Here is a 20,188-nt window from a genome sequence, read left to right on the forward strand (position 1 = left end):
ATTATTATATATTAAGTGCTTAGACGAAGTGTGGGCAGATAGTGATCGTGACTTAAATTTTAGCTGTCATTATCACCTCTCCTAGAATCATTCTTAGGATTCTTCCTTCCTTCCTTTCTTTCATATTGGGATTTAAATCCAGGAGTGCTTTACCACTAAGTCATATCCCCAATCCTTTTACTTTTTGTTTTGAGACTGGGTCTTGCTAAGTTGCTGAGGCTGGCCTCCAACATGCAATCCTTTTGCATCAACCTCTTGAGTCACTGGGTGCCATAGTCAATTTGAATTGTCAACTTGATTGGATTAAGAGATGCCAAAGATGGAGCATCCTGACTAATACGCTGGGATTACTGGAGTGAACCACAGTGCCCTGCTCTTAGGAATATATCTAATGGTTGACAATTCAGCCTTTATTATAGATATTATTTTAAACTATTTTATATTTATCAAAGTTGTACATGGCCTAGTTACAAACAAAGCAAAACAAAAAAAAAAGTTTCCCATTTCTAAAGCCAATCTGTTCCAGAGGTAGTCACTTCCAATCCATTCTTCCAGCTAATTATTCTAGTATTAATTTGCTGGTTCTAAATAATATGCATATTATTTTTTATTTATCAATTTTAGGTATGCTCTGTGAGTTTCTATAATAACAGTGAAGTTTAGCTTTTGCATATTCCTTATTCCATTTCTCTTATTCTATCAATGTTATTTTATCAAATTTATGTTAAGTCATTTCTGGTGTTTATTATGGGTGTGTATCTACTGTTTACCTCTGAGCCGGTGGTATGCTATAATTATATTTTGTTTGTTTTAGAAGCTTTTGTTTTTGCTAAAGATAAAGTTTACCTTGTTTTTTCATTCCTCATATTTCTTTAATCCCTTTACCATGATCATTCAGATCTGTCACACACTTTTGATTTTGCTTTTCAAGTGTTCAAATATTTTTTGGATGATCAGTTAGTTCCACTGTGCTCCAAGACTTCCCTCCCTGGGCCCTTTATCCTCCTGCTCTAATTGTACTTCATTGTCCCCTTAAGCTGTTGCCCAGTAACCTTCTAAAATTTCTTTATACCTTTCTTGTGCTTATACCTTTATTTATTTTACTGCTTTATTTTTCTGGAGCACATCCTCTGGAGCTTACTTTAAAAAAAGAAGGGTAATTGGAGGTAAAATACTAGACTGAAAGGTCTTCATTCTCATATTTGATTATGCATTTAGCGGTAATAGGAATTCTAGGTATCAATATACTTTTCTTAAGCATTTTGAAGATAGTATTGATTCAGTTTCTCTGATTTCCCCCAGTGTTGCTGTTGATCATTCTGATGCTTTTCTGATTTCTTTTGCCTTCTTTGTGCCTGTTTTGTTCTCTATAAATGCTTTTAGTTTTCTCATCCTCCTTCTTTCCTAACTCCTCTTCCTTCTCTTGCTCCCTTCTTGCCTGATATACTGTGGATCATTGTTTCTTCTTTCCTTAGGCAGAACACTTTGTAGTTACTTTCAATCTATAGACTCATTTAATTCTGGAAAGTTTTCTATTACTTCTCTGATAATTTCCTCCATTCTGTTTCTTTCTTTCTTTCTTTTTTTTTCTTAGAACTATTACTAAGTGGGCATGGTGAAGCACACCTGTAATCCCAGTGGTTTGGGAGGCTGAGACAGGAGGATCCGGAGTTCAAAGTCAGCCTCAGCAATGGCAAGGCCCTAAGCAACTCAGTGAGACCCTGTCTCTAAATAAAATACAAAATAGGGCTGGGGACAAGGCTCAGTGGTTGAGTGCCCCTGAGTTCAATCCCTAGCACCGAAGGAAAAAAAAAATTCTTACCTTTATGCTTTGATTTTTCCTCTCTCTCTTTTTTTTTTTTTGTTGCACTTTTGGGATGTTTCCTCAATTTTTTCTATTAATCCCTTTCTAAACACTTAAAAGATAATGTTTTTACAAAAACTGCATGGTTCTGACATAAAACCAGACACATAGACCGATGGTACAGAAGACACAGACAAACCCAAGTCCATAGTCATCTGATCTTTAACAAATATGCCCAAAATATAAAGAGAAAAGACAGTCTTTTAAACAAATGGAAAATTGGTTATCTATATGTAGAATAATGAGCCCAGATTCTTATCTCTCACCTTGCACAAAAGTGAACTCGAAATGGATGAAAGACACAGGAATTATATCTGAAACTATGCAAGTCCTAGAAGAAAACATAGGTTCAAGATTCCAACCTATAGGCACAGACAATGACTTTCTCAATAGGATCCCTAAAACGCAGGAAATAATGCCAAGAACTAATAAATGGATGACGTCAAATTAAAAACCTTCTGCACAGCAAAGGAATCAATTAAGAATGTGAAGAGAGAACCTACAGAGTGTACAGAGTGGGAGAAAATCTTTGCTAGCTACTCTTCTGGGAGAGGATTAAAGATATACAGAATACATAAAGAACTCAAAACACTTAACATCAAAACAACAAATAACCTAATTAATAAGTGGGCAAATGAATTAAACAGACACTTCTCAAAAGACGAAAAACAAAATGACCAGCAAATATGTGACAAAATTTTCACCATCTTTAGCAAGTAGGGAAATGCAAATCAAAACTACACGAGATTTCATCTCATTTCAGTTTCAATGGTAGTCATCAAGCATACAAATAATAATAAATGCTGGAAGATGTGGAGAAGAAGGAACACTTTTGCATTGTTGGTGGGATGGTAAATTAGTACAATCACTATGGAAATCAATATGGAGTTTCCTCAAAAGACTAGGAATGGAACCACCATATGATCCAGCTATACCACTCCTCAGTATTTATCCTAAAGAATTAAAGTCTGCACACCATAGCAATACATGCATACCATGTTTATAAACGTAAGACACAGCAGAATTCACAAGAGCCAAACTATGGAACCAACCTAGGTGTCCATCAACTGATGAATGGATAAAGGAAATGTGGTATATATACACAATGGAGTTTTATTCAGTCATAAAGAAGAACGAAATTATGTTATTGAGATCTTGAGAACATTATGTTAAGGAAAAAAAAGCCAAACTCAGATATTCAAGGGTCATATGTTTTCTTTCACATATGGAAGCTAGAGAAGAAAAGGAAAACAGTGGTGGAGAGAATCTGATGAAAATTGAAGGGAGATCATTGGGAGGGAAAGGGGAAATAGTTTGAAAAGATATTGGCCAAATTATATTGTATTACTGAGTGCATGTACAAATATGTAACAATGAATCCCACATTATGTACAATTATAATGCACCAGTAAAAATATGGAAAATGGATGTTTTAGGTTTTTGAATGAATAATATATGCTTATAGTTCAAATCTCAATATTAGAAAAGAGAATGTAATAAAAGTAAGACTCCTTCTGTCCCTCGCTTCCTAGACATCCCTTTAACCTCCTTGCTATGGATACTTAACATAGTACAGGATAAGAAATAGGGTTGGGCCTGAAAAACAGGGGTATTCCATATTGGATGGAGGTCCTGGCCTTCTTTCTTCACCTTGCTCCTGGAGTACAATCATCTAGGTATATATTCTCCTGGAAACAAAATGGTTGGTCCCTTGGATACAGAGCAGAAACTTGGCTATAAGATCACTGGATTTTTTCTCCAGGATTGGTAAGATTGCCCAAAGTAGAACATTGTATTACCTTGTTTAGAGGATGTAATTATAGCAGATAAAATTTTGAGAAAGAGTCCTAGAGTGGTAGGTGGGAGTTATCTCCATAGTCAGTAATCTAATTATTATTTTATTGTTCTGTTTTAATATTGTGCCACTTCCATCAACTCTGCTTGGTTCCAGAGACCTTTCATTTTACTCTCTTTAGAGAATTTTAAAACTTTCTTCTGCTGAGGTAAAGGAGGGAATGTCATCTGACTGAGTTGAATAAAGAAAGGATAATTTAAGTTGTCTTTTCTGTTCTTAGGTGCATAAATTCTATTAATCTGTTTTCTTGTATGCTGATACTTCCTTATTATCTCCATCCTACTGATGTTTACCTATTGGATATTTCATTTCAGATATAATACTTCTTGGTTCTAAAATTTCTTCTTTTAATAGTTTCTATATCTTCGCTGAGTCCCTATCTTTTTATTCATTATGACTATATTGTCTTTATATTATTGAACATAGGTATAATAGTTACTTTAACATTATTGTTTAGTACCTCAAACATTCAGGTCATCTAAATGTCAATTTCTGTTAATTATCTTTCCTCTTGAGAATGGATCACGTTTTCCTGTTTCTTCATGTGCCAAATAATTTTGGATTGTGTTCTGGGCATTGTGAATGTTCTGTTGTGCATAATCTGGACAAGAGTAGTTGTTTTCCACATATTTGTATTAGTAGGCAATTTGTTTATTTGATTGGAATAAAATAGAAAACTCTGATTTGGGGGTGGCAACTCAAATCTTCTTCTAGTTCTGATATACTTAGGTGGATTGTTTGCATTTTGCCCTGTGCATGTGCAGCTTGGGGATCACCCAGATATTTGGACAAAGTTTATAATTTGTGGAGCAGGTATAATCGGTGACTCTGCTTCTCTGACCCTTTCCTTTTCAGTATTGCCTAATTATTTTCCAGTGTCTGTCGTTGCTCTGAACTCTTCTTGCTGGTTCTTCAGACCCTGAAAGACTGCAGATTTTCTACTGGAGTTCCAGTAGTGCCACCTGGCCTTGTTTCCTTAGTCCAAGAAACAAAATAAACAAAAAAGGGAAACTCACCCTGCTGCCTTGTGACATTCCCTTCTTCCAAATGTCAATTGTAGAATCCGCCTGCTTTTGTTCACATAGTACATTTAGATAGCTTTTTGTTGTTGTTGTTGTTCAAATTTTATTATTTTACCTGTGGGGAAGGGAAGACCAGTGGGAGCTTTCTCTTCTATATCAGATGGGGACTGTTTCTAGCAATCTTATTTGACAATTCCATTTTCAGTCATTAACTCCACCTCCAAAGTAACTTGGTGCCACTGATTTGATTTCTGGTTTTCTTTCTTTTTCTTTTCTTTATCCTTCCTTGTTTTTTTTTTTTTTTTTTGTTTTTTGTTTTTTGTTTTTTAGCGAGCACAGATAACATGAAAACAAAGTGGGAGACAAAGTGGGAGATAATGGAAGATTGTGGGGCATGGAACATTCTAAATCAGACAGAGTTCCTGCTGCTCTTTCATTTAACCTGAAAGTGGCAGTGGTTAGGATTTTTTTTTTTTTTTTTTTTTTTTTTTTTTTTAGCTCATGTGAACTCAAATAAGAGCATTCCTTTAAATCCGTGTTTTAGAAAATGTGGTTGAGGGCTTTTGACATCAACTGAAAATGCAGATTTCTGGGCCTTTCCTGAATATCCCGGAATCAGAACATAGGGAGTGAGTCTGAGAATATGCAGATAGAAGTGTTGCTTGTCATTATTGCTGTCTTAAGATGCCTTATTCATAATTGCCTCCTGGTGTTTGTTTTGCTTTCTAGTTACCAGGCTGCAGGAAGTGTCCTTGCTTATTACAAATGGGTCTGATATTGATAGTTTGAAGCAGCACCTGATTTTAAGTCAGGAAACATGTTACAGGATGACAAATAGAAATAGTTTGGAAGCATTCTGCATGATAAGAAAGAAATTGTTTTTCTTTTTCCAGGATCAGTTGGAAATGGGATTTTGAAATAAGACTTGGTGCTAAAATGTGGAGGTGCTCTTAAAATCTGTACACTGCCAATTCCTGTCAATGATCCATGACCCTGTGAGCAAAATGATTCCTTTTGAGAGATTGCCTATATCCCTATTGTCTCTGGCTCCTTTCACCTGCATTTGGTTTAGCAGTTAACCGAGTATCCCTGTATGATAATAAACTCAATAGAGTCAGTTGCTTCAGAATCCATCATATACACTGGAAAGCTTTGTGAAGATTATTTCATTCATTTCTGGAAGTTAAGTTTTGCCCTTATGTTGCAGTAAACTCAGGAGCACAGAAAGGATGCAATCGATTAGATCAATTTAATTAGGAATTGACTCCATCCTTAATGCATTGTACTCTAGTCAAACAACTTAGGTAATAACAGTGGATTTGGTCTAGAGAAGTGAATCTTTATGGAGAAATCTGCAGAAATGATAAACATTATCCTTCTTAGGGAGCTCAGAAGTTCCGTAAGTTTAAAAATTTGTAAAGTAGTAGCAAAAGTACAACTAGGTGGTATCCTGGCTTTTTGGACAATCACGGGTCAGTGTGTGTGACATTGGACATGAGTATACAACTAAAACTTTGAAAGGGGAGTGGCCCTTAAGGGGCTAAATCAGTGGGAAGTTTCACAGAGAAGATGGGATCTATGCAGGACTTGGAGATGAGTAGAGGGTTATGGGTGACATTGTAGACAAGGATACATCAGGAGCTGACACAGGAGTGGTGATTGAGCTGCTGGCAGATGTAGAAAACTGTCAGTCCTGGCTGGATCGAAGTCATTGTGAGGGCTTGGAGACTGAAGGTTTGCTGGAGCAAGGTCAGGCTGTGGAGGTTTCCGGAGAACTTTGCAGGCAGAGGAGCCTGGGTTAGATGTTAAAGCATTCACTGAAAGGAATGCTAACCTCTAGGATTGTTTTTTTTTTAGTGTATCTCAAGTTATTCCTCCTCTCAGTTGTGAGTATGTGAGTCACCAAAGACAGCACAGCACAGGCCGTGAGGTTTTCTTTTGATTCCAGTAAGAATGTTAAGAGAAGCAAAGATTACTTTTTTGTAAGATGGAGTCTTTTCTAGAGCAGACGACGGTTGCCAATGGACTATGTAGATGAGGGCAGAAATAGTGATCCTTGGGAGTGAACAACTTCCTTAGCACTTGATTCTTCAAGAGGATAGAGTTTAGCTAATACTGAGAATGTTGGAATTCTCTGTGTAAATAAAGTTTCCCTTCCTGTGTTGGAATTTCCTGTTTTCCTGCACCTGGCTTGGATACTTCACTTATTTGCATAAGAATGAACATGTGTGGCTTGGGATTTAACTCAAAGAGGAACTTCCAGAAAATCAGCAGTTGGAAGGGACTTTTGTCCCTGGTAGTACACTTTCTCAAAGCATTCTTTTAGCTGTGAGTACAAGCACTATTTTCTAAGGAAATCACCCTAAACAGCTGCAATTAAACTATAGAAGAATATATGGACATAATTGAACAAGTTTTTATTTCCAATCAAAATAAATTCATATCGCTTTAGGGTTTGAGTTGAAACTTTTCTTTTTGTTCACCGATCCAGAATGCAAAATACTTTTTTGTTTTTCAGAATTCAAAGTAATTTCTCCCTCTGATCTTCTACTCTTTTTTTCCTGAAGACTGTTAAGTTTAGATTACTTGAAATGGCACTAATCTGGTCTAATTGAAGATTTGGAATTCTTTAAGCCCTCATGCAACTTGTATTTATCTGGGACTCAGAAGGGCAAACTATTTCTACCACAAGGTTTTCTCTGAACTTAGGGCACACACATTATTTTCCACTTATACAGTATAGTGTAGCCCTGAGATTTAGATTTTCAATTGCTTTTTAAATTTTTTTTCTCTTGATTAGTCCACTATTCAGATGGGAAAATTGAAATACTAGAAAATAAGCATTGTGGCTCATTTCTAGTTACACGCCTCTTTTTGGAGAGATAGAGCTAGAAATAAAAACAGCTTTCCTTTTCCAGGTCAAGACGATGTGACTTCTACTATTTGGCCCTTTTGGAGACCCTAAGCCAGTGGTTCAATACTCTGGGGAATCTGAGCCTGTGGGGGTCTTAAAAAGGAGACAAGAGGGATTTTTAAATTATTTTCATTACTTCAAAAAGTCCCACAGACATTGCACATTTCCCAAAATAAAAACTGCATTAATTAACAAGAATGTCATGGTATTTTTGCTTTTGATTAGAGTTAAATTAATTCAGTTTGATAACATTGATCATCAAGCTGATCTGAAGCTTGTGATTATAGTTATATACGTCTTACATGATGAAAGGGTGAAAATCGGTTAATTATGTTTTAATAAATGCAGCTTATTTGATAGGAAGGAATTTGTAAAACCTGAAATTATGTATGAAAAAAATATGATATGTTTTTGAAAAGTCCCCATGTACATCTTGAATAGGCAGAGTGCTGAGGCACATGAAATTCTGAGATATATCTATTTCAAGATTTTTCTGTAATTGCAAGATTCCATCTCTCTATTGTTTCAGGCTGCCTTCATATTAACAGTATAAAGTCAAATTGCTCTTTCTTATATTTTTGATGCTAATTATGATTATAGGTCATTGACTAGCTAATGTTCATCATTGACAGCTGTTTAGTATTGTTTGTGTCTTGACTTTTTTTTTTTTTTTTTTTTTTTTTGGTACCCAGGATTGATCTTAGGGGTGCTGAGCCACATACCCACCTGTTTTATTTACTTTTAAGTTTTTGATACAGGATCTCACTAAGTTGCTGAGTGTGAATTTGCGGTTGTCTTGACTTTTCTAATTCCAAGTTAACAAGCTGAAGTATCTGTGGTTGTTGATCCTAGATTTTGAAGAAGGTATTTGAAAGCAACCATACAAGCTATTCTACTGAGAAGCAAAGAGAAAAGATATGTTTATTATTCTGCTAAAAGTCAATGGATACCATTTGCATGTGCTAACACATTAATAAGGGCAGTTAAGCCAGTTTGGAAGTATAAATAGAAGCATAATATATTTTCTGATCTCATCTGAATCATTAGGCTGTCAAAAGACACTTCTTTGAGGAAGTAGACAGCTTGCTGCCCTTAACCAATGCAGGTTGGGATTTTCATATCGAGCTCTGATCACTGTGGCTTGGGCGTCACTTCTATGACTCACCTGGTTGAAGCAGCTTTAGCACACAGCCCAGGGTTCACATTGCTGAAGGGCAATGACTGTAATCATTATTTCCCCAGGGCATGCCCTTTAAAGGTTAAATTGGTGGGAAGAAGGGAGAGGCCCTGGGGCTTAGGAGCATGTGATTTCCTAAGTTTAAACCACATTCCTACCTAGTATATTCTGATTCTGGAGATCATTAGGGCTATGTCTTGGTTCTAAGGAAACACCAGTCATGATCTCCACTGCTGTCTCCTTGCAGGTGCCTGTGAACTAAGAGGCAACACCAGAACTTGCTTAAGTGTCACTTACAGGAGTTATTTGTGTGATCGCTGCATGTCTACTGAAGCAGGTTACACAGAACATGTGACAGCAACAGAAGCTGCGTCATCTCTCCAGGTTCCTCACATGCAAAGAAATAGGGTAGGGAAGATGGTCCTGTGAGGACCTCCCAGGTTCTGACTGACCTTCTAGAACTCTAGGGTTCCTTGAACAATAAACCTCAGCATAAAGATGGTCCTACTACAAACACTCTTACGGAGTTGGCATCAGAGTTAGCAAATTTACATGTGACAGGACTCTAATTTGGGCGGGGGGGGGGGGGGGGGGGGGGGGGGGCGAGCTAGGTTGGGAAAAAGTCTTCCATATGTGGAAGACTACTCTGTTTTGTTCTCTGTGCCAATGCAGCAAAGAACAGTGTCTGACACTTGTGTCTTGTATTGGAATCTTTTATTCCAGCACTACAAAGTGTTAATGAGTAGATTTTTTTTTTTTTTTTAATGGTATAATTGTCCAATGTTCCTAGCCATACCTTTAAAGTTCTTAACTTTCTATTTGTCTTTCTCCAAGCTCTCTCCTTTGCATGAAACCTGTGGGACTTGGCATCTATGAGCAATCTGCTTAGTACTTATTACTAAATTTAGCTGTCACTTATTTAGAATTTACTCTGGGCCAGCCTTCATTTTTCTAAGCTTATCTTATTTAATCTTCATAATAACCTCATGATTTACTCTTATCCTTATTTTACGTATGAAGATGGAGACTTTTGAGAGACTGAGTAGTTTGCCTGAAGTGGTATAAATGTGGAAAAACAGGATTCAGACTAAAGTCATTTTGACTGGAAAGCTTGTGCTCTTAATCATCAGGCCATGTTGTTTTCCATTCTTCTGTCACAAGGGTGAATGTGGTGTGCTCTTTCACTCTGAGAGAATAGGTATTAGCAGGTCTCCTCTGCTTGAAGGCATCCAATGCCATGGAGAGACTGGGTTTGGTGGTAGGGTAGGGACTCGCTTGCTTCACCAGGAAAGTAGAAATACGCAACCAGTACCATTTACAGAAATTTTAAACAAAATTCCACATTTTTTAAAAGCACATTCAAACAAATGATCTATAGTGATCTCATTAGATGGTCACTCTTGGGGGCAGGGAATAGGGGTGGGAAGTAGGGCTAAAAGATAAAAAATGAATACATAAAATACAAGGTGGTTCATAAGAGCCTAATGATGATAATGTGGTGTCAACTGACAAATATAATTAATACAACCCTTTATACTTGAGCATCCCATCTTCCTTCACCCCCTTAAAAAAAAAAAAAAAATTAAGAACCAGGGCAAGGGAAAAGCAGATCAAGTTAAGACAAAGTGTGGAATAACAAGGAAGACAAGAATGAGCACCTCCTTCCTTACATTCTGGAATTACTAATTTAGTCCTAGAATGAATTTACATCAATGTAAATTCTAGCAACACACAGGTATGAGGTCGGCCGCATCAGGTATCTAATTTTTGCCAAAGCAAAAAAGGCTTAAAGTTTCATCATTCAAACAAAATGTGCTTAGAATGTGCAAATGAAAATGTACAGTTAATTCGCAGATAAGAAAACCAAAGTTTAGAGTGGTTGAAGGACTGGTCTAAGATGGCACAGCAGCTTTGTGGCGGACCCCACATGACAACTCAGTTCTCTTCCCCATTGGCCACACTGCGTCTCCAGGCCCATCTGCCTCAGCTGGTCTGAGGACAGTTCCTGCACAGTGAACTGGGGTGTATGTGTTTGACCAACTCTTCTCCCCTTCACTGCCTTGACTCAGGATAGCCTTCAATAAGGTTAGTATTCAGTAAATGTTGGTTAACAGCAATAGTCAATTTTAAGCTGTCCAAAGTTTTCAGACTTTCTGGTAAGGAAATGGCTTATACTGCATTTTCTGGATTTCTGAGGCTTTCGTTTTTATTCTAGTTCTGCTCTGTTGTTTAGCTATATGAATGTGAACCTGTCACCCTCATCTTAGTTGAGCATTCTCATTAGGCCAGAGGGTTGGTTCTGTATCTCCAAACAGGCCTTAGAGTGAAGATTCCTATGGTAAGGGCTCTTCTGAGACTCCAGAACTAACATTCCTCAGGAATACAATTAATAGGAGAGCTCATGCTCCTGTAAAGGTGGCCACTATGTAGCTGTCCTGCATTTCAGCTTTTCCACATGCAGGACTCCTGTGTCATTTTACCCAGAAAGAAGCAGAGAGAAGTTCACCAGGAGCAAAGTGCCATGCCTTGCAGGTGGTTTTCTCTCACTGGACAAAGAATAGGAACACTTAGGTAGTTGGTTATAGTAAGTGTCAGGACAGGGAATAAAGTTTTGTGATTGTTTGTCCCATGTGGGGTCTGGCTGTGAGTGGATGGGGAAGTTTCTCAGAGGAAGAGGGAGTTATGCTGGATCTGAAGGAAATGAAGTTCAGCAATATAGTTGGGAGTCATAAGCACACCAAGATAGAGGCAAGAGGGCCTGAGGCTTGCTGGGGCATCTGCAAGGAACTGTCACTAGCGCAGAAGATGATGGTGTTCAGGTCTCAGTTTCTAGGCTAGTGTAAACTATGGAGGTGACTGACTAAATGTGTTATTTACAGCAGTTTTTAGTCAGTAGGTATTTGAATAGGTATCTGGAATTGAAAGTGTGAGAATATGAACTACCTTAGATGGTTGGAGTGGAACCCAAAAGCAGAACATAGCTGTAACAGGAGAGTCTACATGTGCTGGGTGCCTCCTGGGGGTGTTCTGGAGCTATCAATCACTCGAATGTGATTGTGAACTCACCAGGAAGTAAAAGGAAGACATCCAATCTTCTGAGAGAACACAAAACTTTCTGTGCACAGACTGAGTATTTGAGAATTATGTGTGGAGATCTTTGCCAATCATAATGATCAAAAAGTCTATAAAACCCAACTGTTCACGCGGTATAACTCTACATCATGTACAACCAGAAGACTGAGAAGTTACACTCCATTTCTGTAGTTTGTGTCACATGCATTCTACTTTCATGTATAACTAATTATAAAAAATTAAAAAAATGAAAAAAAAAGAAAAAAAAAAAAAAACTTCAACATTTCTAACAAGAAATAGGATTCTGAAAGAAGTAAAGCTACCAAGAGTCTTTTCTGCCCACACTGAGAGTACATGTGTAATATTTGAACAATTATGTCTTATAAGTTCATGTGGCCATTGGAGTCAATGAAACTCTAACAGAATTCACAAATAATTACCATCTCTTGTTGGGCTGCCCTTCTATTTAGCAGGTGGCTATTTTTTTTTTTTTTTTTTTCCCAGCAGGAGGGAAGTGGTAGTAAGGCAAATGGGATCACAACTAGACTACTTAAATTTTCTAAATATTCTGTTCTGGAGACTATTTTACCAACGGTGACAATCTATTATACTTGTGATGCATTAAGCAGTTTATATCATGGTTTCAAATACATATTTAGCATCTCACAATACTTACTGCTTTGAGGTTATCAGAGCTGGCACTGTTAACTCCCCCTCCTATTTACAGAGAGGAAAATTGAGGCTTGAATTGTGGATGTGAGTTGCCTTGGGAATTCATGGGCTACTAGTAAGTTATAGAGTTGATTAAAATTCAAAACTCTGATCAGTGTTGTTCAAGCCTCAAGATGGTGCTCTTTTGCTATACCAGAAAAAAAAATTCTCAATTTTAATTCTTCATTAGTAGCTCGTTCTGTTCCCCAGGTCTTGAGATACTGCTAACCTCCAACAAAACTGTGGTCAAAGGCCAAGGCATGCCCCAACTCCCCTGGATAAGAGTCTCAGTCAAGGAGCACACTACCCCACTCACACATTCTTATTTGCACAGAGAGGATTGTATTACAGGGTCATCTTTGTTCCAATCCATGCTTCCGGGTTCATTTGTATACAGAGAAAACTGTGTTTGGGATTTGCAAAACCCAACTGAGTATTTCCTTGTTTCATCACTGGCAGATATTTTAACTCCTGGTATACTAGTTTTTAAAACTTGGGTATCGGAGTGAATCTGAGGGAAAGTTTGAAAAAAACGAGGGGATAATGTTTCCAATAGGGGTAGGTGCTCAATGATGTTACTTATTGACCTTCGTTTAGTAAGGATGGAACAAAGCTATTTTGGGAGAGAGAGAATGCACATGAGATTTGCTGGCTGTCTAAAAGGTGGGGACCCTGAGTCATTTTTCTTTGCATCTTGCTCTCATTCCAACCCAAAATAGACTGGTCCAATAAAGGACATTATAGTCTTCCTGGATTACTAGGATTCCTAGAACTTGCTTGCCTGGCCCCTTCATTACTGGGTTCTGTTCCTGTGCATGGTGAAGAACTTTAAATAACTTTGAATAATTCCCCTAGTTTGAATTTAGATACGCCATTCCAAGAAAGCCATTAAGGGATTGGGTCTCCTCCTCTGTGAATCAGCTTCAGGGGAGGTATAAACATTGTATTGAAAACAGAGATATTAGTAGCTTTATTTTCTCCTAAGGATCCTCTGCTCATTGAAAAAGAGACTGTAAAATATTTTCTTCCAGTGTCTCCTCTTCAGGACCTTAGTATCTTGTGCCTTGTTTGGGGCGATGAGATAATGATCATCTTGCAGATGTGGTGATGCCCAAAGAAGCTCGGAGATGTGGACCGGGGAGACTGACATGCAAGAAGCCAGGAAGCCAAGTGCCTCCTTCCTCTAGTCTACATTCACCCTCGGTCCCTACATCCTGACTCTTCAATTGAGAAAAACTCCGGAGAAAGCACTTCCCAAGTAGGACCATGGTGTCAACCCAGTCTATGACTTAACACTGTCACAGCTTTGATTTCCTGTGCAACACCAACAATAGGAACCAATTAAGTTTGTTTTGAGGATTTGATTAAATATCACATATAGAATGAACCCTCTCAGAGCTGGGCTCCTGAGGATTGTTTCTCCCTTGGCTTCCCTCCTTTCCTTCTCAATGATTAGACAGATACAATGAATCTTGAGTTCTTATAATATCCTTTGACCCTCTCTCTCTCTCTCGCTCTATCTTTTTTTTTTTTTTTTTTTAACCTATATGACTCTTTTGCTTCAAATCTCATTGTAGTTTCACCTACTCTGTGAATCTTCTCTAAACATCTGCCTGGCAGTTGCTTCTGTGTTTTTGGCTTTCTTAGCATGTTGGAATGGTCCCTGACTGAGTTTTTTATCTGAGAATGGAGATATGGGGCCCCAAGGTGGCCCTAGATCTGTTGCTTCACATGGGAGGATCCTTACATTAGAAGTTTGAGGTGCTAAGGTACTTAGGGTGACAGAGGCAAGAGATAGCAGCAATGAAGGGATTTGCAGCCCAATCCCTCTGGAAAGGCATACCCTCCTTATCTCTGTACTGTTAGCCTCCCTGTGTGTGTCCTGCATCTGAGATTTAACCAGCTCTGAATTGTATATATGTAGTTGGACCTTCAATGGTTGGATCTGCACTGACATATACATATGTTTATTTCTTGTCATTATTCTTTAAACAATACAGTATTTAATAACTCTACATAGCATTTACTTTGTATTAAGTATTATATGTAATCTAGAGATGATTTAATGCATATGGGTGCGTGTAGGTTATATGCAAATACTGCATGATTATATATAATTAACTTGAGCATTCAGGATTGTGGTATCCATGGGAGGTCCGGGAATCAATTCCCACTCCCACTCCAACAACCAAAGGGTATTTCTGCAGGAAGTGATTGGCTATATACAGTGAGGTTTGGGGTATTATTATTATTATTATTATTATTATTATATTTTTTTTCAGTGCTGGGGATTGAATCCAGGGCCTTGTGCTGCAAGGCAAGCACTTACCAATTGAGATATCTCCCCAGCCCTAGGGTATTATTCTTTATTGCCACAGATTGGGAGACAGATTGGGGGACATAGGAAAATAAACCCTGAATAGAGCAGCCTCTTCCCAGTGGAAACCAGGAGGTTGCCCAGCAGAGCCCCAGGAGAACAATAAGCCCAGCGTTGTTCACAGACGTGAAAAGACATCCCAGAGGGTCACAGTGCTGAGAAATACTGGGTGGGGAGGATGAGAAAGCAGAATTTCTGACCTCATTCATACTCACCAGTTGATTATGCTTCTAAATAATGCAAACAGCCCAACTTCATATTATAAACCTGCAGGACAGTAGGGGTAGAGGCTTAGAGGCTGGAGAGGTATGTGGAGGCTTCCTGTTGAGCATGGATTGCCTGACAGCACTGGAACTCCATGGCCTGTTGGCGCTTGAGCTGCTATTTCTGGATATTCAAATAAAAAGGAAGAGAACAATTACTATTTGTTAAGACTGTCTACACTGAGAGCTGTTATGCTGCAATTCCTTCTTCAAGTCTATCGCTCATGGTTAAGGTCATTTTCCCCCCACTCTCCTTTCTGCACTCTTTATGATCATGGAGGATTTCTGCAGAAAAGGAGTTGTGGAAAGGGTCAGTTTAGAATTGTGCCAAGAAACACCAATGACTTATGGTCCCCATGGGGTCTAAGAGAGTTTTAACTCAGGCAGTGTCTAACTCAACAGAACTAAAACTAAGGTGGTATCTGTCACCAAGGGTTATTCATATTTGCGTTTGACTTTCTTAAAGGACTGACACCTCCGTGTATTATTAAATCCACTCGTGCTAACCTAAGAGATAACGGGTCTGAACTTACAAGCATTCTGAAGGAGCCTGGAAAGTCTTTTGACTTTTTGTTATTGCAGGATGCTCAAGTGCCATGGCATCATTTCCAGTAGTAACTCAACTTGTAAGTCATCCAGCTTCTGCCCCAAGGTCCTCGTCTGTCAGGGAGTCAGCTGTGAAGCCTGGCTGAATTTTCAGGGGGGTGTCTGTCATCACTCAGCTTCTGCTAGTGGCTTGGATAACTGGCAGATGGACTGAGAGAATGGGCATAGCCTACTCGGTGGTGCCAGGATGTGCTCCCAGGATGGAAGGCTGCCCAGTGTGCATCCATGTCCAATTCTAAATCAGGTGACTGGTAGCAACCCTTCCTTTATACCAAGAACTTCCCCCTCTCTCTCTTGGTAATGGCATAGTGTTTTCTGTGGCTACCTCACTCATTCTCAAACCCTTTAAATGTAAATGACAGGGAGATGCAAGAGCCCAGTGGACAGTGCCTTAGGTGTTGTCACCTTCTGTTACCCAGGTGAAGGGCCTGGATTTCATTCAATGCCCCACATTTGTGGCACACTCAGAAATTCTGTGTGGCCTGGTGGGCTGAGCTGGCTTCCTGCTGCGTGGGCATGATATTTCCACTGCCTGAGGTAGCCAATGCCCCCTGGCTGTGGCTTGAGATGCCCTTTTGTACCTTACCGTGCAGGATCCTGGAAAGAATTGTCCTCTGACAGGCTTTTCATTCACAGTGTGTTCTCAAGGCCCTGCAGCTCTTTCCTGAAGCCTTTCTGACTTAAGGAGTAGCCTCTGTGATGCTCACAGCAGGGCAGTCAGTAACTGTGGGTTGAGACATTAGATGGATGGAACAGCTTCAGGGCCACATACCCTGGTACAGTGCCTGCCAAGAATGTGCGAGGCCCTGGGTTGGATCCTCAGCACTGCAGAAAAAGAAGAAAAGCAAATAACCAACTCTATGGAGTTGGTAAGTTTGGCTTCAATAGAAGCTACACTGAAATTGTAGGACAAAGCAGATACATACCTCTCTGTTGTACCATTACAGCAATTCAGTGAGGGATGGCTTAGAAGCTTAGATGGGTCAGGCAGAGTACTGGCAGTTGGATGGAAGCTGGAAAAGTTGGCAGGTTTAACAGTTGCTCTGTGCCACACTCTGAACTAGACATTTCAGATACACTATTTCACTTTATCTGCACAACCATCTCGTGTAGGAAATATTGCTTTACTTTAATGATGAAGAAGTTGAGGCTTAGAGAGGGGAAGTCACCTGCTTGAGATCACACAGCTAGTATATGACAGAGCCAAAATTACAAGCTACATTAAACCTTCACTGCTTCCATCACCCCATAACTGGCCAGATACTGGGCTCAGGAAGACATGAGGATGAGCCAGTTCCTCTGGGATGCCTGATTCTGAAGTCTTCAAGGAGAGATTTCACTCATAAGAATCAGAATACCCTACCTTTATTAAGAGTTGTACAGAAAGGTCAATACAGCATTGTGTTAAAGCAAAACACTAGGCTGGGAGTTCCTAACTGAGTAACTCTATATAATTTACCTCTATGTGCTCTATACCTAGCACAGTGTGGATATTATCAAAATCAAGCACTTTGTACTGAAGGAATTGATATCTGTTGGTAATTATGATTCATTCATCTTTGAAGCAATGAACCCCACATCTCTGCTTCATTTATTCTTTCACAGTATCAGTATCTCAGAATATCTCCCTTGTTAGTCACTAAAACTGTTTGAAAAATGTTTCGGTGAGCTGGGTGTGGTGGCGCACACCGTAATCCCAGGAACTTTCAGGGCTGAGGCGGAGGATGACAAGTTCGAGGTCAGCCTCAGCAACTTAGTGGGACCCTATCTCAAATTAAAAGATAAAAGGGACTGGGATAGAGTTCAGTGTTAGGGTGCCCTTGGGTTCAATCCCCAGTCCAAAAAAAAAAAAAAAAAAAAAAAAATTAGTGGTATACTTCTCTTATTTAAAAAAAATCTTAGAATCTCCACAATATAGGTGGTTTTAGCAAATAGTCTTCCAGGTAATAGATATTATCAGCATTTGATGCAGAAGGTTTCAGTATTTCATTCCTGTTCCTGCCTGGGTTTCCAAGGTGCACGTTAGAACAGGTGAGGGAAGTCCTTCTTGAAGTCAGTCACATGCATCAGGGATGGAAAAAGTTAGAATCCAGGGCTCAGTGGTAAATAGGATGTTTCTTGGCTAGGATTTTTAGATGCAGGCAGTAGAATTTACTCTATCTAGTTCAATCACTGAAAGATTTATTAAGGGGTGTATATATCTCAAAGAATCATTGAGAGGGATGGTAAGCAGATTTTAGTCTCAGCAGAAATTCCAGGAACAACTCCTAAAACATCATGGCAGAGCTGGACTGCCAAGGGAGCTGCTTCTTCTGCCTCAGGAGGCAGTGGCTGGTTCCAGAACTACCTTGCATTGATTTATAGGGAGTTTGCCAATCAGAATGCCATCCCTGTAACTGCAGGGTCTAGAACTACACCTATCTACCTTGGTCTATATCAGAAAAAGTAATGCCTTGCGGTCTGCTTTTCTTCCCAGATAACTCAATTCACAGTTGGAGAGAAACACAAGTTCAACTGAATCCTAAATCACATACAGAACCTTCATTATTATTCTGAGAAGTCTGACATCTACATCCCAGAGAGGGCAGGGTGAGAAATGAGCACACTAATCCCCAGGAGTGCCACCATCCACCACTTTTACACTCAATATTCATACACACCTTTTCCTAGACTTAAATTTCTATTTTGAAAATAACTTTTATTTATTTATTTTATGTGGTGCTGAGGATCGAACCTCACATGTGCTAGGCAAGTGCTCTACCATTGAGTCACAACCCCAGCCCTAGAATTAAATTTCTAAGCAACAATAGCAACAACCAATGTTTCCACCTATATTCATCAGGTTTCTCCAGACAAACAGAACCAATAGTATATATTTATTATAAGGATTAACTTACGGGATCATGGAGGCTGACATATCCCAAGATTTGCTGTCGGCAAGCTGAAGACCTAGGAGAACTGATGGATTAGTTTCAGCCCAATGCCAACAGTTTCAAGACCCATAAAGATGATACTTCAGTTCCAATCTGAAGGCAGGATGAAATCCTGTGTCTCAGCTCACAAGAAGTCAGGAATTCCCTCTTATTCACGGGAAGGTCAGCCTTTTTATTTTATTCAGGTCATCAAGTGATTGGATGGAACCTATTCACATTAGAGCTGGGTCTCTGCTTTATATAACACCAAATCAAAGGTTAATCTTATTGAGAAACACCTTCAGACACATTCAGAGTAATGTTTAACCAAATATCTGGGCATCCCATGGTACATAAAATTAACCACCATGCTGCTTAACCAAAGGTATTAGCTTGGAACTTATAAAATTGCTGATATTTTACTCTTTGACTTAAAAATATCAAATTCATATGGTTTAATAATTCATATGGCTCATGTACTGTGTCAAGCATATACCCACACTTTACTCTCTCCAAAAGTCTTACTGGCGAGAGCACCCATCTCTCAGTCTTTCCTCCTCTAGTTCATTAACAATGCAACTTTGTTATCCTCTAACCTATGAAATAAATTAGAAAGAATATCAACTTTAACAGTAAAAGAAAGAGAAAGATAAAATAAATTGTATACAACACAGTTATATAAATTGTATGATAACACAGTTACAGATAAGGGTAGAGGAGAGAGAGGGAGAATGAAAGAAAACACAGGAAACTCTTATGACCTTCATTTTTGCAAATGCTCAATCAAGGTTACATTTGGTATTTGTAGTTTTTTCCCTCTACTACATTGCCCTCACATGACTTCAGTTGCTCAAGATTCTTCACTTAGTGGGTGCCCTGAACAATTATTCATGAGGAGTTCAGTCCTGGATCTTCTTGCCTCTACAAGGTTGTTATAGACTTTGTTAGTTGTTGTCATAGATACGCTCATTTTAAGAGACATCTCTCAGAGATCTATTTCTCTCTGCCTTCATTGTGTAACAATCTTTTTTCACCTTGATCATCAAGACCCATCACCCAGGTACAAGATAACTCCTTTTTGACCCATTGTTACAAAGGCAGGAAAAACTCAAAGCAACCTCAACTTCTACTTCAAGGGGATCATTATTACTTCCTCTGAAGAATCAATACTTTTAAGGATGCAGAACTTAAGTCTCAGGAACAGGAAACAAATATTTTGCAAATGGGAAATCATCTATGAGAATGAGCAAGAGTTTACTGCTTGGTTCCTGTAGTATTCTGGCTATGGGAGAACTGTCACCATTCATTTGCTGTTAACTCGGATCATATGCCACAACTCAGGTAGGTGTTATCTGCTGGCTAGTGCTGTCGTTGGATTTTTGTGGTTGTTTCCCTGTTGCATGAAGCCATTTGTT

The 20,188-nt window shown here is 38.9% G+C and overlaps 1 long non-coding RNA gene across 2 annotated transcripts in view; it reads right to left on the reverse strand.

The window, feature by feature from the left end:
* LOC306660705 overlaps positions 1-19,011 on the reverse strand; it is a 56,986-nt gene extending 37,975 nt beyond the window's left edge. For both annotated transcript variants that reach the window (XR_013763721.1, XR_013763722.1), the window contains exons 1-3: positions 18,759-19,011; positions 16,788-16,874; positions 15,208-15,379 (exon numbers count right to left, since the gene is read on the reverse strand). This is a non-coding gene — a long non-coding RNA (uncharacterized lncRNA). The remainder of the gene's footprint in view (positions 1-15,207; positions 15,380-16,787; positions 16,875-18,758) is intronic.
* Positions 19,012-20,188: the final 1,177 nt, after the last annotated feature.

The sequence above is a fragment of the Sciurus vulgaris genome (assembly GCF_902686455.1).
Source record: "Sciurus vulgaris genome assembly, chromosome: 5".
In the NCBI taxonomy this organism is placed as follows: domain Eukaryota; kingdom Metazoa; phylum Chordata; class Mammalia; order Rodentia; family Sciuridae; genus Sciurus; species Sciurus vulgaris.